Raw genomic sequence first — 23088 nt, 5'->3', positions numbered from 1 at the left:
AAGTCACGTCTGAATCTTTGCGACCCCATGGACTGCAGTACGCCGGGCCTCCCTGTCCCTTACCATCTCCTGGGTGTTTCTCATCCAGAAAATGGAGTTAATAATAGAGCACAGCTCACAAGGTTATTTTAAGTACTAAATAACAGACATGAAGCTTTGAAAAAGAGACAGACATGTAAAGTGTTTAAAATTTATCATCATCATCATTAGTGATAAAATGAAGTTCTAATCCATTCTTTTTCCCTATTCACATCCTACCCTGTATTATAAGTTCCTGGAATATAGATCTTTGTCACCCAACAACCAGTTGACCACTTTCTCTTGCCCTGAACCCCTCCACATCAGCAGGAGATAGGTCCAGCTTCTACTATGACAGGTTTCTGGACAGAGACATTTGTATACTTAAATTCCCAAGTCAATCTTCAGGACCGGGGCTGCATGCCAGGAGCATCCTGCCACTTCCCGTAGCCTGAACTCTGAGTCTGGGGTTTGCCTTGTTAAAGTGTGGTGAAGGCTGGGATTCCTCAGGCCTGGGATTGATGCTCAGGCCAAGACAGTTGTGGCCTACCCTGGCTCGGGAAGCTGTCCTGATTTGCTGCTACCAAGAAATTGTGTGGGTCTGTATACAAATACTTCAGGGTTGGGTGGGTCTTGCACAAGTACAAACTCACCAAAGGTCATGGTTTGGGGAAAGGCTATTACACACATTCTGCTATGCGGGCAGTGATCATCAGGAAGTCATTCTCTAAGTAGATTTTCACCAAATAGCCTTATCTTCAAATCATAAACACAACCTCCAATAGAGCAGATACAGAAACAAAGTTGTATTTGTCTTTCGTTCCTTTTAGGTCAATGTAACAAGTGCTATGAAAAATGACCTCATAAATACTATTGTCCACATGAATGTGTACACTGGTATAGATTTAGTCTTACCTTTGATTTCTTATTTTTTTCTTTAATTAAAACTTTTTCTGGGCTTCCCTGGTGGCTCAGTGGTAAAGAATCCACCTGCCAGTGCAGGAGACATGGGTCCAATCCATGATCTGGGAAGATCCCACATGCCATGGAGCAACTAAGCCCATGCACTACAACTACTGAATCTGCACTCTGGAGCCCGGGAGCCACAAACACTGAGCCCACATGCCTCAACTGCTGAAGTCTGGGCGCCCTAGGGCCCACACTCCACACCAAGAGAAGCCAGCACAATGAGCAGGCCAGGCACTGCAACTAGGGAGTAGCCCTACTCTCGGCACCTACAGAGAACCCATGAAGCAATAAAGACCCACCCCAGCCAATGAATAAATAAATAAAATTATTTTTAAAAAATCTTTGTTATTTTTCTTAATTCAAAAGGAACTTAGAGATTATTCTAGACTCTGCTACTCAAAGTGTGGTCTTCTGAGCAGCAGTATCAGCTTTGTCTAAGAATGTGTTAGATCTACCCTGGACCTATGGAACCAAATCTGGATTTTAACAAACCTTCTGATTCTGATGCACATCGAAGTATGAAAGGCACTTTGGTAAGGCCGGAACTTCTCAAACATCAGAATGTTACATAATCACCTGGAGCACTGGTTAAAACAGAGTTCTCAACTCTGCGCCTAGAGATTCTGATTCAGCAGATCTGGGAAGAAGTCTAGATTCTGCACTTCTAACAAGCTCCTCGAGGCTAGAGATGCTGATGGTCCAGGAGCCACACTTTGAGTAGCAAGGACCAATGCCTTCATTGCACAGTGGGAAAAATTGAGGCCTGGGGAAAATGGGTGGGCAGGGTACTAACTAAAGTGCCCAACATATTAACGATTATGTAGAAATGGAGACCAGACCCCAGTCTCTGAGTTTCCTTTCCAGGGCACTCTGATGGGGGATGCTACTTTCAGATCCTCAGTCTTTTGTTCTCCTCTTCCATGACTTCCATAGTCTCTTCTGTACCGTATGACCTACAGCATCCTTTGCAATTTCTAACTGGCAATTCTGTTTTCTTAACCTATTTCAAACCTAACTTTCATTTTACCCTCTGATCTTTTCTGAATCTTGGCAGTGGGGTTGAAACTTGTTGCTCAGTCACATTTATTGAATTAAACCCTCTTCTCTTGGTTCCTTTTTCTTTTATAAGTTCTTCCATTTGAGCCTCTTTAGTCCTTCTGACTCCAGGCCATCAATCCTTCTTCAAAATCAACTCGCTATCTCTCTGCCTGCCATCAAACCTGAAATTTCTTCCTACCTTTTCCTCCCAATGGGCTTCCCTGGTGGCTCAGACAGTAAGGAATCCGCCTGCAATGTGGACGACCTGCGTTCAGTCCCTGGGTTGGGAGGATACCCTGGAGAAGGGAATGGCAACACGCTCCAGTATTCTTGCCTGGAGAATCTCATGGACAGAAAAGCCTGGTGGGCTACAGTCCATGGGGTCGCAAAGAGTCAGACACAACTGAGCAACTTTCACTTCACTTTCCTCCCAATACATCTTCTCTTTTCCCACTGGGCCCAGGAACAGCTGTTTTGCCCATGCTTTCCCTCCAAGCTACTGGGTTCCTCAGTAAACATGAAGTGGTGATTGCTAAGGGAGGGAAAAAAACAAACTGACTTTGAGAAAAGTAGTTAAGATGTCTGAGGAAAGTAAACAGAAGCAAGAACTCAGGCATTAAATCACTTTCCATTTGGACCTACATTAACCCTGGCCATGGGGCACGTGGTTCAGAACCAGAGAAAAAGTAACAAATGAACAGAGTCCCACCTAAAGGAATGTGTTACACGTCCAGTAACATTTGGGAATAGTTCAGTTGCAAGATACAGAAAATTTAAGTTGAAAAAAAGGCAGGATTGAAAAATCTTTTGATGTAAGTTGCATGGGGCTCTAAAACCAATCTAGAGGATCTGATTGGTTGAAATTGCTCCCTTCCTTCCTCAGCACTCTGAAAACAATTGAGCCCCCAAAGAGGGGGAAAAAACCTTTTGAGTAGAGTTGCCAGATTTGGTAAATAAAGTACAAGACAATCAGTAGACTTTGAATTTCAGTTAAACAATGAATAAATGTTAGCATAAGGATGTCCCTAAAAGTACTGAAATGCAGCAGGATCCTCTGGTCTTTGCCCACTCCCCAAGTTCTTGGCCTGCCTTTTGTCTATGAGAAAACTTTCACCAATAAATGAGTTTAATTAGAGAAGTGAGAAAATGCAGAAACAAAGGGAAACAGTCAAAGGAGACCAAATAATAAAAATGTAGTCGTTAAGCATAGTCAAGGACCTTTCATGCCTCCTCAAGGGCTAGAGATAATATTCTGAGCCATATCCTGTGAGCTGTCTTGTAGATACTGAAACCCCCACAAAAAGGAAGAAATTAACTACACGATGACCAGACTGTACCCACAATATAAGCTGCCATAATTCCAAGAATTGGCCTCAAAGAAATGGAAAAAAAAACAACCCTGGAAGTGAAAATTAACTGTACCTCAAACAGTCAAGATGATGCTTGTCAGGCCACTGATGACCAATTTTAAGATGGCTGTCAAAGCTGACTGTACTGCTTCTGCATGTAGCACCCTCCCTCTGTCTATTAAAGCTCTTGACCACTGAGCATCAGCAGAGGGGGAGTTGGCCTTTGGACAAATGTCCACCCTGCTCACACTGCCCCTCCAGTTGCCAGCATCTGAAATAAAGCAAACTTTTCTTTCCACCAACCTGGCCTCTTTATTGACTTCTGAGTAGCAAGCAGCTGGACCTTGCCTTTGGTAACAGTATTGGAGGCATTATATGAGACAATTTGTTGTTTATTGCATATTCAAATGTAACTAGGAGGCCTGCATTTTTAATTTCAAAGAATTAAATCACACAAAATTTTACCAGGGATGAAAACAGGCAAGTTATAGAGTAAGAGAAGGAATTTGAAGTCAATGTATCTGGCAAAGGACTGAGATCCAGAACATGTAAACAATGCATCCAAATCAGTAAGAGAAAGACAACATAATTTTTTCAATGGGAAAAAGATTGGAATGTACATTTCTCAAAAGAGGATATCTAAGTGGCCATGTCAAAAGATGCTTCATTTCACTGTTCACCAAGGAAATGAAAATTAAAACCCCAGTGAGATTCTGTAAACACTATGAGAAGGAAGAGACTATAGTGTTGGTGAGAAATAAGAATAAGTAGAACCCTCACTGTCTGACAGTGAAAGTATAAATCTGTGCAAACATATTAAAAAACCATCTGGTAGTATGATTAAAACCAAGCATGTGTATATGTTATGACCCAGCCTTTCTGTTTCCAGGTATATACCCAATGGATATACATACATTTGTTCACCAAAGGCATATTTACAAGTATTCATAGAGCACTAGCCATAATAGCCAAAAGTGACAATTATATCTACCAAATAGCTACAGGAATAGAATCTAAAATTAGGATATATTTAAACAGTAAGATCCTCTTTAGCAATGAGAATGAACAATCTACAATAACATGCTATGATATGGATCAATCTCACAAGAAAAAAATTTTGAACACAAGAAGCCAGACACAGAAAAGCATATACTCAATGATTCATTTATATAAAGTTTCATACACAGGAAAAACTAGTCTTCAGTGCTAATCAGAATAGTGGCTATCCTTGGGCAGATGGTGAATGTTTGGGAGCATGGGAACTTCAAGGCCTGACCATGCTCCATTTCTTGATTTAAGTGCTGGCTTGTAATCACTTTGTAAAAGTCATGGAGGTGACCACTTATGATCTGTATCCTTTGCCAAATACGTTATACTTTCATAAGATCTATATGAAAACCTCTGAAAGAAATTATCAAGGAAAAACATCTACCCTCTGACTCCAATCATGTTTGGTAACGGGAATCAGTATCATTATTATATCCATCACCACCATAATTATATGCCTCATAATGTGAGAATTTGCCATGGGCTATGGCAGAAAGTGAAGAGGAACTAAAAAGCCTCTTGATGAAAGTGAAAGTGGAGAGTGAAAAAGTTGGCTTAAAGCTCAACATTCAGAAAATGAAGATCATGGCATCCTGTCCCATCACTTCATGGGAAATAGATGGGGAAACAGTGGAAACAGTGTCAGACTTTATTTTTCTGGGTTCCAAAATACTGTAGATGGTGACTGCAACCATGAAATTAAAAGACGCTTACTCCTTGGAAGGAAAGTTATGACCAACCTAGATAGCATATTAAAAAGCAGAGACATTACTTTGCCAACAAAGGTTCGTCTAGTCAAGGCTATGGTTTTTCCTGTGGTCATGTATGGATGTGAGAGTTGGACTCTGAAGAAGGCTGAGCACCGAAGAATTGATGCTTTTGAACTGTGGTGTTGGAGAAGACTCTTGAGAGTCCCTTGGACTGCAAGGAGATCCAACCAGTCCATTCTGAAGGAGATCAGCCCTGGGATTTCTTTGGAAGGAATGATGCTAAAGCTGAAACTCCAGTACTTTGGCCACCTCATGCGAAGAGTTGACTCATTGGAAAAGACTCTGATGCTGGGAGGGATTGGGGGCAAGAGGAGAAGGGGATGACAGAGGATGAGATGGCTGGATGGCATCACTGACTCGATGGACATGAGTCTGAGTGAACTCTGGGAGTTGGTGATGGACAGGGAGGCCTGGCATGCTGCAATTCATGGGGTCACAAAGAGTTGGACACAACTGAGCGACTGATCTGATCTAATCTGATCTGATGACCCAGCAATCCCACTTCTGGGCATATACCCAGAGAAAAACAATTCAAAAAGATCCATACACCCCAGTGTTCATTGCAGCACACATTTGCAATAGCCAGGACATGGAAGCAAACTAAAGGTCCATTGGTAGAGGAATGGATAAACAATACATTGCACATATAGATACAATGGAATATTACTCAGCCATAAAAAGGAATTAAATTGGATTTGTAGACACATGGATGGACCTAGAGACTGTCACACAGAGTGAAGTAAGTCAGAAAGAGAAAAATAAATATTGCATATTAATTAATATATGGGGAATCTAGAAAAATGATATAGATCATCTTATTTGCAAAACAGAAATAGAGACACAGGCATAGAGAACAAACACATGGACACCAGAGTGGGAAAGTGGGGGTAGGATGAATTGGGAGACTGGAATTGGCACGTATACACTATCGGTACTATGTAGAAAATAGATAACCAATGAGAACCTACTGTATAGCTCAGGGGACTCCACTCAAGGCTCTGTGATGACCTAAATAGGAAGGAAATCCAAGAAAGAGGGTATGTATGCATAGCTGATTTACTTTGCTATACAGTGGAAACTAATACAACATTGTTACGTAACTCTACACCAGTAAATATTAATTAAACAAACCAAAAAAAGCACTCTATGAGGTAGCCATTATTCTTCTACTTTTACAGATGAAGAAAAAGAGGCTGAAACAGGATTGGGAAACACAGTTTTTAAGTCACAGAGGTTAGTTTTGAAACCAGGATCTGATTCTAAATCAGGTACCCTTTTCTCTGAAGGAAGGCGTATTAAATCTACAGGTAGAGCCTGGAAATTCCAAAGGGGATGATATTTAAATTTCTTCTCTCCATTGACATTCTGAGACTACAGATAGTACAAAACCCCAAATTTCAGTTCCCTTTTATACTAAGAAACACCCACCTGATTTCTGGGATCAATTCAACTACCAAGAGTTAATTGGTAATTCCCACAATTAATTCCAAGTTGAACAAAAAAGGGAAAGTAAAATTCCTTCTAGAATCCTCCTCATCTCAATCCATAACCAAGCAACTAAGAAAGAAAAATCACATTTTAACATTCAAGCAACAAATCCTCCTATATGGCCCCAACAAACACACCATCAACTTCACCAATTCACATTTATATGCTCAAAATACAAGTTCTCACCAATGCTTTTCAAATTTTAGTTAAGCAAGAGTCAACTGGAGAGCTTGTTCGAACAGATTTCTGGACCCCGCCACAAGTGATTTGGATTTAACAGGTTTGAAGTTAGCCTGGGAACTGTATTCCTAACAAATCCCTCAGATGATACTGATATTGCTGGTCCTTGAACCACATGTGGAGAAGTTTTGCTTTATGCTCAGAGAGACGCTGTGGAAGAGATGTCCACAACTGCTCTGAGAATTGATTCCTCTGTCTTTGTCACTAATATTTACAGCTACTACCTGAGGCTGGGTCCATGTGACCGTTTGAGAGACCAGCTGGTCTCCCCAACTCTACCCCAAGCTCACAAGGGCCCTCTGTCTTTATCATCATTAGTGTCAGTGTCACCCATTTGGTTTGTCACAATGAGATTATTGGCCATTGTGCTGCCCGTTTCCCAAGAGACTGACTCTGCCCATCTTTGCTCTTCTGTGACTTGAAAGACCTCTAAGGGTCCAAATTGCTCCACATGGTGATGTGTATGCTTGTTGCATATTGATTTACTTTGTTTTATGCCAGAGATTTAAAAACTCCAGATCTGTAGGAACTAAAGTCATCCCTTAGAATGGCTTTGTAGTTTATTCATTTTGTTTTGCTTGTTTCCTAATCTGGGTATTTGGTATTCTCCAAATAGGAGAAGAGAACAAACTCACTACACTGTGCTGCTGATGAAGGACCCCATGGAGTTCTGAAGCAACTCTCATCACTTCTCCTGTTTTCCACTTCCCTTCAGAAACTCCAAGCAGCTTTCCTCCATGGATGCTCAGAAACAGCACAGTACAGGTCCCTTCCCAAGAGTTTTGAATTGTTCTGGGTAGGACACCCTCTCTGTTCATGGCTCCATGTGAGCAGCTTCCTTACATCCAGCAGGTGATTACATCATAACCTGTAAAGAGCTAGGCTACGGGAAGCCAGGTATTACATGGGGGGTGAAGAAAGGAATCACTAGACCTTATGCCTAGCTAGCGGTAACTTTTACGAAAGCCACTCAACTTCCCTTCCCCTTCAATTGTAAATTAGGGACTATTTAAAGTGATCCCCGAGGTCCTTCTCCAAGAGTCTGTGAACTCATGAGCCTACAGACAAGAACCAAAGAAAACACCCTCCTTTCCAACTTACTCTTGGCACAAGTGGTGGTTTTCCTCTAGAGAAATAGACTCATGTTGTGTGGGCCACAGAGAGACATACAGGGGAAAAGAAATCAAAGACAGAGAAGGCAGATACAACCTACCATCAGAGGAGAAAGCATTGTTTCTTTTTCTCCTTTGAAATCGACAGAGAAAAAAAGGAACAAAATCCAAATTCCAACATCAACCAGATATCACTTTGTCTGTTTACAGATTCTGTTGCTACAGTAGCAAACGAAAGTAGCTAGCTTCTTCCCAGGGGCTCCTGGGTAGAGCGAGCATCCATCAAATCACAGAGACACACCCGCTATTCAAACTTAATTTGGCTAAAATGACTTTTTTATGAGAACTCATGAGAAAATGGTTGACTTCCAGCCCTTATGTTATCAGAGTTGCTTGACATTGAATTACATGGGCCTGGACTATAAATCTTGACTTCAGACTCACATGTAAGGCATTTGATGTGTCTGGGAACCTGCTGTAAGAAAGAAATTAGCTGTAAAACAAAGTAAAATGCCTGTTCCCATGGGAAGACTCGGCAGGACTGCTAATAGATCATGTGTTCGTTTGGAAGACACTTGCTCCTTTGGTCAAACAGTGACTAATATTTCAGCTTTCCACTGCCCTGAACAGGAAATACGGTGCTAAGGGCCGAGAGACAGGGTAGAGCATCATATTAATTACACGGTCAGTAAACATTTGCTCGCCCGTGTTTCCTGACGGTCTGAATGCTTCCTGGTTGGAGATCAGCAATGCTACTGGCCTCTATGCGCTGTTACTCTTAGATAAATGTCTGGGAAGAAGGAGTGCATTTTCAGGGAGCCCCACAATGAGAAAAGGATGGGGATACAGGGTCTGTTGAAAGCAGCCCCTGCCTGCAAACCGGGCTGCCACAGCCCATTGCCCCACAAGGACTTGGGCGTCTGGGAACCTGTGGTGAGCAACTTAATAATGTGATTCTATGGTCTTCCCCTTTGGGGAGAAAAGGGGTGGATATTAAACAGAGGTTCATGTTCATTTGAAAGGAGAGAAGAAGCAAAGCATTCTGGGAAAGAGAGTGGTAATTGTGTCACAACCTGCCATCTACTCCCTTGCACTTGGAAATCTCTTCTCTGGGGTAACTGCAGAGGATGGACAAAGATGATGCCCACCTGAACTGCTCTTTGAAGCAGTGTTTTTCCAGGTGTGACCCTGAACCAGCCTAGGCATCCTCTGGGAACTTGATAGAAATGCAGAACATCAGGTTCCATCAGAAACCCTTGGTTGGGATGCAGCCAACAATCTGAGTTTGGAACAAATGCCTCAGGGTCTTCAATTCCACTAAAGTCTGGGCGTTGCTGCCATCAAAGGATCCGCACACACCAGCTGTATAGATGCCATGCCGGCCCCAGACTCAAGCTGTCTGCCAGGGTCGCAACAGCCCTTATAATCTGCCCCAAGCCACACATTCTAGGAGTCATGAATGCCACCTTATTCCTACCTGTTCTGTTTTGTTTTTAATGTGGACCATTTTTAAAGATTTCCTTGAATTTGTTGCATATTGCTTCCGCTGCAAGGCAGGTGGGATCTTGGCTACCTGACCTACCTAGCCACACCCCCTGTTGGAAAGTGAAGTCTTAACCACTGAACCACCAGCAGCGTCCCTCTATCTCCCCCTGTGAGGCCAGGTTTAGTCCCTCTTTGAAGATTTTCCCTGGAAATTTCTGATGCCTGGCTCCTTCACTCCGTCATGTCCTGTTCAAATGTCACACTTTTTTGTGAAGTAGTTCTCACCAGAGACACTCCTTTAAGTATCTGCCAACAGACACTGTCCAGCACTATCCATGTAGCCACTTTACAAGATTGGAGGTGACCTTGTCTATGAGTTTCTTTCTCAGTTGATGACTTACTCCCCACTTGGAGGGTAAAGCCCTGTTAGAACAGGCACAGGGTTTTCTCTGCCCACAATTCCACACACACCCCTTCCATGTCTAAAGAGTCTAGCAGGCATGACATCTCCTCCACATGTCCTCAAAACCTATTCTCATTTATCAATTATAATTCCATAAAGCGGGAATAAACAGTCTATTCACATTAAGTTATAAATCAATGAAAATACAAAGGAGGCAAAACATTTACATAAAGAAAAATAAAAAGCAATTCAAATTTCAGATCTCATTTTATAAGGACTGTGTAGTCTTTTAGATATTGGGGAGGGTCAAGTGAGCCCCTAAATAGCACCCCTTGGGCATCTAAAGAAGAAACTGTTCTGTTTTAGATTAGATATAGATTTTATGGAAGAAACACTTTCTTTACCATAAGCAGAAGACTGCCTTTTCTCTAAGAAATTGTCTCTGTTATATGCTTATAGGGAAGTCAGAGTAAAAATTCAGTGCCTAAACTTACTCTATATCTAACTGTGATGTGTCCTCATGCTTTTTTCCTCACTCTATCCTCAGTTTATCTTCACATATCTTTTCCAGAGCTTAATTTAGAGGCAAAAACTTGAATGTGAAAAGGTGTGCATCCAACAAGCCTTATGTGACCCTGGAGATCCTAAAGCCTGTTCACAGTGTAGTGGGTTACCTTTTGGTCTTTCAACAAAAGATGCCTAAATGTTGTTACCTTTGTCCCCATGAGGGCTTAAATGCCTCTGAGAGGCACTGGAGTCCCTCAGTCTCTGCAGAGACGGCAGACAGATGCAGAGGACAGTGCCTTTAGAAAGGGGCAGACCATGCCCGCAGCCGCTCCATTACTCTGTCATCAGAGATATGAGCATGAGGCTGGCCCTGAGCATTAGCCCGTGGAGCCTGACATGAGTTCATGAGGCTGGAATTCAAAACACTAACCAGCTGTGGGAACCCAGAGAGAAGCCTGTCACACTGAATGGTCTCCAGATTAGAGCTGTGAGAATTTGGGAAAACCCTTCTCGCTAAGGAAGTTTACTTCGTCTTCTTTCTTTCTGGTTGTGTTTGCTAGAATCCTGAACCTAGGATTCAGGATTAATAATGTATGTCACACGTATGAATAATGGCAAAAGGCAACTCTGAAAATATTTTTGAGGCAACCAGAGAAATGTTAATACTGACTGGATATTGGATGACCTTGTAAATATAATTTTTAGGTGTGCCATTAGCATCAGGTTTATGTAGTAAAATCTCCATAACTCTTCAGAGGTGTTTACTGAGAAATATATGGGTGGGATAAAATGACATCTGGAATTTGCTTTAAGTAATTCAGGGGGAAAAAAAGAGAGGAAAAGGAAAAGATTAAACAAGTATCACAAACTCTCAATAACTGTTGAATCTGGGTTGGGTTATTGGATCAAAAGAATATTCTCTCTCATTATAAAATATAAAAGTATGCTTGAAAATAAAACTACCAGGCTCCTCTGTCTATGGGATTTTCCAGGCAAGTGTACTGGAGTTGGTTGCCATTTCCTTTTCCAGGGGATCTTCCCAACCCAGAGATCAAACCCGGGTCTTCTGTATTGCAGGCAGATGCTTTACTGTCTGAGCCACCAGGGAAGTGAAAATAAACATAGTAAATTTTCATTATAAAAAAGGAAAAAGAAATAACGCCAAACCAAAAGAAAAGTTATTTCTTAAATAACATGAAAATGTTTTTTCAGCTAAGGAATTTCTTAAGGCCAGCTGCTCAAATACATAATCTACAAAGTTAAAAAGAAAAAAAAAAAAAAAAGATGAGCAAATGCATGTTCTCAGGTGCTCAGGTCTTAATAACATCCTTCTGTGGTTTATGCACTCACAGGAGCAGGAAAGACGCTTAAGTAATTGGACCAGAAATTAAAACTGACACATTTCTTTTTTGGGTACTGGACTGTTGCTTACTGTTTATAGCTGTGGTTCTAATGGGAACAGACCAAGATGGAGATGTGGAGGGGCACGGGACTCCCAGGTTCTATGGGAATTTTCCTCATGAGTCCCCGTGTAACTTTCAATTAACTTCTCTATGCTCTAGTTTTCTCATCTATAAAATCATAGGGTTGCATGATATGAGAGCTAAGTTTTCTTTCAGGGTTGAAAGTGCAAATTCCAGATTACATGAGCAAATCTGCTTTAATAATAGGGGAGATAAAAAAGGTCAAGTTCTAGATAAAAATTGGCAGATCAGGAGACAGCACATTTATTAAACCCCTACTGAATTCACAACAAAGGAAACCCATGCGTAGCAACCTTTGCTCTTAAGAAAAATCTAGTTGGCAAATGAAGCAATATGGAAAATAAACAGGTTCCAAAAGCCGTCTTAGCCACAGTGTAATTCTAGTAAGAAAAAAAATCTGTTAACTCGAATATTTTGTGCATTTGTTTTCTTAACACAGAGAAGAATGGATATAAATCACCCTTAGTTATGCATCAAAGGAGTTCTAAAATAAATTTTGTTTCTCTCACAATGATTAAAAAACTGTATGAAATCATATATTTCTACTGAAATCAAATTATTTGAAGTGGGAGGACTGAGAGGGAAGAACTGAATTTACAAAACCACCCAACCCATTCATTCACATATGTTCTTCCCTGGAAAGCTTAGCAAGTGTCAGAATTACAAATAAATACAGGACTGATTTCAGAAAGATGCCCTATTTGAAGGCCAAATTTGCTGTACAAGCTAGAATCCATTTTATGCTGGTGTCTGGTGTCTTGCTTTCTTCAACTTGGTGTCTTCCAGATTTCTTCCACTCCTGCCTGCTTTATTTGAAATTTAAAGTTAGTGAATCACACATCATTAAGTTTTTAGGACTGCTGTTGCTGCCACTGGAACAGTAACTGGCAGGTCTCATTATGCACATATTAATAGCCCTAAGACTTACATCATAAAGATTCTTGACATGCTAGTTCTCCTGTTTCAGTAGATGTGTTTCACTTAGATTTACCTCTGCATTTAGAATCTTACCCTTCTTTTTTCATTCAAATAATCCTATTGCTTTCTAAGAGCCATCCATGAAATCCTGGGGAACTGGATAATGGTGCCAAACTAGGGGAAATGGTCATATTATTCCTTGGAGAAATCTTGAAAATAAGAAAGAGAATTTTACTCACTCTGGTGTGCTGTAGTAACTTAGCTATCATTTATTAACAAACATAAAACCACGAAATGATGGCATCCATATTTGACATCTATCAAAAGTTTTGCATCTTGCAAAGCTGTTGCCAGAAAAGTATCGTTTTGTTTTTTTTTTTTCTTAGAATGATTTTTAAAGAACTTTTCTGAATTCTCTATTGTCACTTTCTGATCTTCCAAGACCAGTTCTTTTCCCTAGTAAGAAAATATTTTTTTCAGTTTCAAAATGAGCATTAGCAAAAGGAAAAAGGAATTCAACATACACTCAATGTACATATTTCAAGGTAATTCTTTAAGAATGGGTACAATTTGATGAAGTTGGTCATAATTATATTTGATTCCATCTGAGGAGAGTGTGGCAACCCACTCCAATATTCTTGCCTGGAGAATCCTATGGACAGAGGAGCCTTGTGGGCTACAGTCCATAGGGTTGCACAGAGTCGGACATGACTGAAGCAATTTAGCATTCATGCACAATTTCTGTTTCAGAAATATTCTATGAATGTTGTCGCAAAGAGTTGGACATGACTGAGAGACTGAAAAATGAACATTGTGAGCTTCAGAAAAATTATTTGTGCCACCACATAGAAGGTATATCTTGATTTCTTGGCAGTTTTACTACCAAATCTAAAATAAGGAAATAATGCTGGCTTTTTGAGTTCTCTAAATCAGAGATTCTCAATCTTGAGGCCACTTCGAAATCTCCTAGAGGAGTTGTTAAAATACAGATCCCACCTCCTGAACTTCTAATTCCAAAGTTCTAGTTTGGAGCCTTAGAAACTTCATTCCTATCAAGTTCTTAGATGATATTGATACCGATGCTGCTGGCCTGGGGACCACATTAATACAAGTACATGTAACATAGACGTTGTACTATGGAGCCTCAACCAATCTAATTATTTTAGCAGATGGGTAGGTTAGAAAGGAGTCTCCACCTATGCATTTTGGAAAACAAAAAATTGAATGTAGATAATCCTTGGTATAAATCCCTAGATTTGAGCTCAGCTATACCAGAGTGCAAAAGTAATTAGCCTCCAATTAAAATACATAAATTAAAAAAAAAATAGGTAAGATATTGCTTGCTATCCAGTCTAAGGATGTTCATTGGGTCACCACATATGTAATCCTGGCTTTGCAGGTACACAAAGCATCAAGAATTTATTTTTTGGTGGAGGGTGTACTTTGGTGTTTCAGTTTGCCCTCCTCACCCAGAATGTCATTAGCAGAACAACAAAGCTTCTAAAAAACCCCAAAGTTTCAGAGTGTGATCTGAAGTTCCGCTCATGTGACCCAAGGAAGCAAAGTTCATCACCTCAGTGTGGCCCTTGACCTCTGCGAATGATCGGTTGGGTTGCTATCACCTCTGGGTCCCCGAGCACCCTGGCTGGCCCAGGCTTCTGCTTCCGTCACTCTGGATGGCCCTCATACTAAGGTGATGATGACAACAAGCATAAAGAAGCCTTTCAATAGTGACTTCCTGTATCTCGCTTATCCCAGCTCAGAAAAAGCTTGCCATTCAAATGAACTGGCGTCACAGACGCACTGGAAGAAGGGAGGGAAGGAGCAGAGGGATGGGGCGGGGGGGCCCTTTCAAAAGCTCTCCCTGTGAGAAGAGGTGACTGGAACAGGAAGAAGAGGAGCCCCAGGCTGGCTGTTTTTAGCCTGAGACGTGGAGCCCTTTGGTCCCCTCTCCTCTTCCTCTCAGGCCCTCCGAACTTGCCAAAGGCGTAGGTCGCCCAGGCAGCTCATTCTGTCCGCTCTGCTCTCAAACAAGCAAGCAGGGCCAAAGCTATGTGTGCGGAAACACAGGCTTTTCCGTCAAAATCTGCAAACTCCGTTCACAACGCTGTCTTCCGGGATCAAAGCATCGCCTCCCAAATGATGCTGCTCAGGGAGGGACCCAGGAAGGAAGAGAAAGGAAAATTCACAATGCTTTGGTGTCGACGTTGACTCTTCACACTCAAGGGGTCAACCCGGTTCCTGTTCCAGCAGAGGGAACAGCTTGTGTCTGGTGGGGGAAGGTGTGGAGTCCCTGCTGTAGGTTCCATGCTGAGATGGCTTGCTGACTGAAGATGCAGGTAGGATTTTAGCAACTCTCCTGTCTCTCAGCTCTGGGGGTAGCGAATCACAATAACACCTGTGCCAACCTAATTGAAAGAAAGAAAATCAGGGCTGGTGTTGATTCAAGACAAAGACAACTCTCAATTTACCCTCTGTCCTACTTACACTAAAAGGGGTGATATCTGTGCCACGGAAGAGAAATGATGCCTGTGTTAACACTTGTTGCCTCTGCTTTATTTTTAGGCTCTTGCATCAGAGAAAGGAGAGCAGGGCCATTTGGACTTCAGACCTCAGACCACGCTTAGTTTTCTCAGGTTTCCCTGTATACAAAGGGAGATTTTCCATCGAGAACCAGCCAGCAGCACAGCCAGATCTCAGCATGGCCACTAAACCTGGGCACGTGAGCTTGGTTATCATTCCCCAGTGGCTCTGTATCATCACCCCATTTGAGTTTCCCATCCTATTGTTTTTTTCCCCGCTGAAGCAAGGCTTAGGTATAAGCAGGGGAAAAGAAATACAGTAGTGTGTCAAGCAAAGAAAAAATGATTAGTTTTAAGATCCAGGACAAAAAGGTTAGTACAGTGATAGGATGCTGGCAGTGGGAAGCCAGCACACAGGACTTCCTGGGACACACCTCCTTGTGTTTGCCTTACTTTGTGGAGGGAAGGCAGCTATTGTCTGCAACACCTGGCAAGTATGGGCTCACCCACGGCAATCAGTCTAACTGGCTTCAGTCTTGAAGAGGGTACCAATCATGTTGGCCACGGGGGAGTCTTCCAGACAGCTCTGAATTCTGAAGAGGGTGGCAAAGCCAAAAGCACCAGCGGTGCTGGTTTCCAGACTCCCTAGCCAGTCCCACTGTTTGTCACAGTGTACTCACAACAGTTTTGATTAAATCGAGTCATTGAAAGAAATGATCCTTGTGGAATGACATGGAAGTGGAAATGGAAACCACGGTTCCACATAACATGAGATGCTCCAACGGAACGTATGGAAAATCAACATCACTTATACCATATACAGAACTCCTTCCTACCCCAGACTCTGAGGCCTGGTTTTCTTCCTTTCAAAGGTAGACCCACCAGAGTTAGAGAGACGACAGAGACGTGCTAGCAGCAAATAGAGACTACCTCATCAGGAGAAATGAAAGAGGTTGAAGCGAAATCTCACCATGGGATCTAAAGTTATTCAGCTCTGTCTGTATCCCAAATAAACCATTTTGAGAAATAACAAAGGGAGTGTTTTTCAAATTCTTTTTCAGCCACCCATGATCCACTGAAGAAGTGGGTTGTATGTTGCAAATCACACACACACACTCCTATTATAAATACTTATCCTTATTACCAAGAGTGACGCACTCTGATACTTTTATTCTAGCTAACTTTAAATCCTGGTTATGACCTACAGGTGTGTTATTAGCCACATTGAAAACAAACAAAAAACATTGCTTTAAACTTTGGGAAGCATCAGTTGCACTCATGCTATGAACCAATTCAGTGTAGAAATCTTCACATCATCTTGTTCAACACACTCAATCAACTTCATTAAAGTACTCTTCAGCTTCCTTTATTTCATACTGAAATAGGTAATCTTTGTCTTGAGCCAGATTATCAGTGATTTTAGCTCAGAAAGAATATCGCAGGTGCTTTGTGTTTTACTGCAAAAGATGCACCATAAAAACATGAGGACTAAACTGAATCTTGACACAGTTAGATACCTGGGAACTAAAATGTTTTTTCCAATAATTTGGTCCTCACAATGAAAAGGATACTATAATCAGAGTGTATCTGTTATATATGTTGACGATGAACAGAGAAGAGAGAGTGATTTCTGCCTTCCTACTGAAGCACCTCGAAGTGCTTACATACGAAAGCTCGTCTGTTATGGGAGGCATCATGACTCAGAAGCAATACTCAGGGCAGACAAGTTGGGTTGAAAGGGTAACTCTCACAGCCACGGCTCTGATCACACGGTCACATATGGAGAATTGACACTGTTCGTGCACCACTGCACCCCTGGCCTTGCCAAAAGAAGGACTAAAACTAAAGTATATCCTGGACAACACGACTTTCTTCTGACATCAAATTCTGGGAGATGACTGCAACTCTTGCAGTTTTTCCCTTAGAGAACAGTCTCAGGGAGTTTCACCCAGGGATTCTGGTTTTCTGCTTTGTAGAACCACAACTGTAGTGGGATCTTATTTTTAGATTCCTTTGGTCATACACCATTGTTCTTAACTCAAAATGCCAGGCGTAAAATTATATAAAGGAAAAAAAAAAAGAAAAAGAAAAAAAAAAATTATATAAAGGGCAAGACAATGCAACTGATTACCATCCTGTGTTTGAGCGCCAAAATAACTTCAATAACAATAACTTGCATCATGAAATCCGACTGTATACCACAGGCTGGACTAAGCACTTTCTTGGCATTCACCTCTTTTAATTCTAATATTAACCCTATGAGGTAAGATTATACCAAGTTACAGAAGAAGACACTGGGGCTCAGGGATATGAAGGGAATTTTCCAAGTTCCTGCAGCTTGGCATCAGATGCACAGCTGGACTTAAAACCAATATTCTTCACCCCCTTTCTGTTTTCTCATTCTCTCCCCAAGTAACTCAATAAAGATCACAGCATTAGGGTACAGGAGTACTAACACAGCTCTCATTTGAGGGCTCAGCTAGCTGGTAAAAGGCTTTACTGAACACAAGCATGTAACAATAAAGTGGATGAAAGAGTTTTTATAAAAACCTTCATTCTGTCTATCACCACAGGTCTGCCCTTGACTTTTCTTCTCCCACCAACAAATATAGTAGTTTTCCTATATTTCAATAAAGCGGTTCTCAAAGTGTGTCCCCAAGACAAGCAGGAATGTCACCTGAAAAATGGGTTGCAATGCAAATTCTTATATCCCATTTATTTTAACACAAAATCAATCACTAAGGTCAATAGACCAGCAGATCACTGGCATTAAAGAGATACTTTGTGTACAGCAGAAAGCAACACAACATAGTAAAGTGATTATCCTCTAATTAAAAAAAAAAAAAAGATATTTTGTTATATTCACAGATCCTAAGAGGAAGGGACAGGTCATGCTATAGGGAATACCAGAGTCAGTCAGGAAACATGGAGAAGGGGCAAGATCCTTTCTTGTGGTGTCTGTGGAAAGAAACAGAAGTGGGTATACAGGTTTGGGATTATCCAGTTTGAGTAAGTTTAGCAGGCTCTGTGGCATAGGAGAAGGCGATGGCACCCCACTCCAGTACTCTTGCCTGGAAAATCCCATGGATGGAGGAGCCTGGGCTTGCTAAGAGTCTGGCACGACTGAGCAACTTCACTTTCACTTTTCACTTTCATGCATTGGAGAAGGAAATGGCAACCCACTCCAGTATTCTTGCCTGGAGAATCCCAGGACAGAGGAGCCTAGTGGGCTGCCGTCTATGGGGTCGCACAGAGTCGGACACGACTGAAGTGACTTAGCAGCAGCAGCGGCATAGGAACTGTGCCTAATTGTCTGGTATCTGACCCTGGGATATGACTGGGATGGGTGGGTGGTGGCCCCGAGGGTGAGAGCTTGATAAATAAGGCGACTGGGGTGTGGGTGCTGGCTTGAGGGGCCTGCATTTGAGAGGCATGTTCAAGGACAAGTTGTTTACTCTCTCTAGGAACTGGTCAGCAACGGGAGGTCCCTCCGGGTTCAGCAAAACTCCAGAGGTCAAAGCATCAGAATACAGAAAATACACGTGCTGGTTACTACAATGTTGTAAGCCTATGGATCCAAAACTCTTGAGCGTTGGGCCAGGAGTCTCTCTTTTCTCAATTCATCACAAATGGTTCGGGTGCACCATGCAGTCTGAGATTCACAGCTGCAGGATTTTCTTGCCTGTGTTCTCTGATAGCACAGGGGGCAGTAAGGATGTCATATAGATTCCAATTTTTCCTTTTCTCAAAACTTAGCAACTCTAAGTATAGATATTAAATGTATACCCATAGACTATTTAAAGAAACTGTCTTTAAAGGCATTAAATATACAGGAAGACTTTCTTCCTTTATGTCCCCAAAGCAGCTGTGTATCTAAATTAGAATAAAGATAACCAAAGTTTTCAATAATAAATAGCACACTGAGACACTTCAGTGTTCCTTTTAAAACTGGATGTTTAATCTTCAGAATGATCTACAAGACAGCTTTGGGGCCAAGGGCACTAGATGGACTTTAGAGTTTCACTCTGGAAAGATCCATATAATTTGTTTTCCTAGAATTTTCCATATACTTAAAATGGACTTGCTCCTATGTTTAGTCAACTACAGAAAATACCAGTAGTTTATGTATATTGGGAAGATTATAGGACCCAACTTGTCACTCCCAAAACTTTTAAGTCCAATGTTTTAAAAATAGATTGATGTTGAAGAATGGAAACGAAAGAAAATTCATGACCCAGCCCTATCTGTGCTTTAATTAGTCTTCAGCAAGTGAATATTAATTAGTCTTCGGATTTAATTAGATCTTCGGCAAGTGAATAAATCGCTCTGGGTTTTTCTTTTTCTCATCTGTGGTGCCAGGGTGCCAGATGAGAGGATATTTCAAAGCAAATGTGATTCCATGATTCCTTCTATATATAGAGGCAGAGAGAAGCTTCACATGAAAAAATCTTTTGAAGGAGGTTATGTATTTTACTATGGTCAAGTAGGAATATGCTTTTCTTCTTCCTCTAAGCTCCAAAGTCTTAAGAGCAATTATGGCTTGAGACATCCTGGGTTACATGCCTATCTGTAAAAGGAGTTCCCTATCTGGGCTACACATCAGAATCATCTGATATCACTTTAAACATGCCAGTGCCTGGAACCAACTCTCAGAGATTGCTTTTTGGTATGTCTCAAGCACTGAAATTTTTAAAAGTTCCTGGGTAGCTCTAATGTACAAGTGTTGAGAAGCTCCAGCCTGTAACAAGCCCTGGAGCACCCTTTAAATCAGGGGACAGCACAAGTATGGTGAGTTCTACAGGGGGTGGACATGGCAGACACCATGAGTTTGGCCTCATCCATGTAAAAGACAGGGACAGTGGGTAGAAACTGATTTCATGAATGATCCTCAGACAAGGAATAGAATTACAGAGTGGGTAATAACAATAGTCTCCCCTCCTCTGGGAGGAAACAGAAGGGTTATTTAGCTTATGGAATTTAGGGGAAAATCTATCTGCTGAGATGTTTCTCATAAAGTGTGATAGCAGGGTGGTCTTACAAGTTTCCATCTATGTGGGAGTCTGCAGGAAGCAGGGAGTCTAGGGAATAGCAGGAGAAACTACCAGAAATTTCGAGCATTTGTGGAACACCAAATGGAACACTAGGATCTTCCTGAAAAGCTGACTAGAGGAAGAGAGGAATGAGATTTCCACGGGGCTGAATTCTTGGATTATGCAGATGAAGGTGAGAAGGAGTCTATGACTGCAATTCTCTACCTTTCCTGCATCTACCTCCTTTACCAGGTAACCTTGTAACATCTTCCATCTCTGTTTCTGAGTCTTGTGACTTCATTGGGCAAATGGGATGCAAGTTAGTTGCAGTTTGTAGTTAGCAGACAGGATGCAGAGGACTGAAAAACTCACTTATTCATTTTCACTTCCACTCTTGCATCTTTACCTTTGCTAGGTCAGTGTGCTACCCTAGATCTGCTGACAGTCATCTAATCCCAAGACACGTGAGCAAGATCAGGTTGGGTAGAGGGACTCCAAGGTGACAACTGGTGATTCTCACTTCTTGGAGTTCATAGCTTTATGAATCCCCTTTCTTTGAGTGTGAGCAGACTTATGACTTGTTTCTAACCAACAGAATATGGTAAAGATGATGGAATGTCATTGACATGACTGTATTAGTCATACAAGACTCCATTCAGCAGAGTTACTCTTGCCCACCTGCTGGCCTTGAAGAAGGAAGCAGAAATGTGTGCAATGCAGAGATTCACGTGGCAGGCAAATAAAAAGAGGGAAGTCTTTAGGAACTAAGGGCTTTACTCCTATAGCTGATAAGAATTGAATTCTGCCAAAGACTGAGTGAGTCTAAAGTATACTCTTCCCCAGTCAAACCTCCAGATAAAAGCACAACCTACCATGACTGCATCTGGTAGACCCTAAAGCAGAGAACCTGACTAAATTATACTCAGATTCATAACCCACAGAAGCTGTGAGATAATAAGTATGTATTGTTTTAAGCCACTAAGTTTGTGGCAGAAAAATCATTTGTCGTATTTCACTGAGTGTTGGGTGGAGCCAAGTTGCTGACAGTCATCTCAGTTGGATGAACAAACCCTCATACATGCACCCAAGTCCAGCCAAGATCACTAGCATCACCAACTAAGCCAAATAGGACCACAGAAACACAAAGAGGTCCAGCTCTTTGTGGGTCTTGGGCTCTTTCTCTCTCTAATCTGCAAGCATACATTCCATGTTCTGGGAGTTGAAGAGATTTACACCCTCTGGTCTTAGTAGGTAAGAATAATTTCCAGGTTGATCTGCCTCAAAAAAGAATTGTATGATGTGTAGCAGTGAAAGCCTAGAATATTTCCTATACTAAAATATTCAGATGCAGCTTCCCTTGCCTGTGTGCTCAGTCGCTCAGTTGTGTCCAACTTTTCTCAACCACATGGACTGTAGCTGGCCAGGCTCCTCTGTCCAAGGGATTTCCCAGGCAATAATGCTGGAGCAGATTGCCATTTCCTCCTCCAGGGGATTTCCCAGCCCAGGGATGGAACCCATCACCTGCATCTCCTCCTTTGGCAGGCATATTCTTCACCACTGAGCCAAGCTTCCCTTGGAGTTAATATAAATTGACTTAAGTCCTTTGTATAATCTGCCAAGTCTAGCGCAGATCATCTGAACCCCACAAATTTATAAGCTAACTAAATGTTTATTGCTTTATGTGACTGGCCTTTGTGATTGTTACACAGCATTATTTTGGAACTAAATAACTGATACAGTGACAGTGAGATTGAGTTGTTACTTCCTTAGTTCCCATGGACAAATGAGGATTCAGGAAACTGAAAATTAATTGTAATAAAACATGATAAAAATAAAATTAATTATGCCTTAGATACTGTTATCCAATATCTCAATGGAGAATTTGTGAACTATTTAATCAGCCATACCTAAGAAAAAATGCTCTATCTTGGGAAGGTTCGAATACTGTTTTCTTTGTCATCTTTTGATTTTTTTTTTTGTTTGTTTTGTTTTGTCTGTTTCCCCCACATCTATCTCACTAGAATGATCAGTTATTTGTATGCAGTGGTTAATACTGATTGCAGAGACATAGATCTCTGCAATTCTCAAAGTTCATGCTTCATGTACACACATACAAACACACGCACACAAAACCATTAACTAAATATCCAGGGTTCTTGTTACTGCTCTTTGTTTATGCAATCACTGCTATTGATTTTAATTTTATTACCATTTTCATTTTAAATATTTAATTCTTACAATATTCATTATAAGTTTCCAGCCACTAGCCCTCCATATCTGAGGTTAGGGACTGTCACCTCAGACACTGCAATGTTATGGACTCTGTTGTATGCTCTCTGTAGGTCTCGGGCTTTTTCTGTCCCTAAAATGCATGTACACATTCTCTATTCTGGAAGTTGAAGAGATTTACACCCTCTTGTCTTTGTAGGTAAAGAAGAATTTCCAGGTTGATCTACCCTAAAAAGGAATTTTATGATTTGCAGCAGTGAAAGCATAGAATATTTCCTATACTGAAATATTCAGCCTTCACTCAGATGCAGCTTCCCTTGACATTAATATAAATTGACTCAATTCCTTTGTACAGAGGTCAAATGAGACATCATGTAGCATTTCCTTATTATACAATGAAAGAATAGTTTCCTTATTGTACAATTAAACACGAGTGTTGGGGCAGGGGGATGTCTGTACTGAATTCATGTTGCTGCTTT

This window comes from Bos taurus, chromosome 13 (genome assembly GCF_002263795.3).
Source record: "Bos taurus isolate L1 Dominette 01449 registration number 42190680 breed Hereford chromosome 13, ARS-UCD2.0, whole genome shotgun sequence".
NCBI classification, from domain to species: domain Eukaryota; kingdom Metazoa; phylum Chordata; class Mammalia; order Artiodactyla; family Bovidae; genus Bos; species Bos taurus.
The sequence above is the reverse complement of the archived record's forward strand: the minus strand, read 5'-3'. Positions refer to the sequence as shown.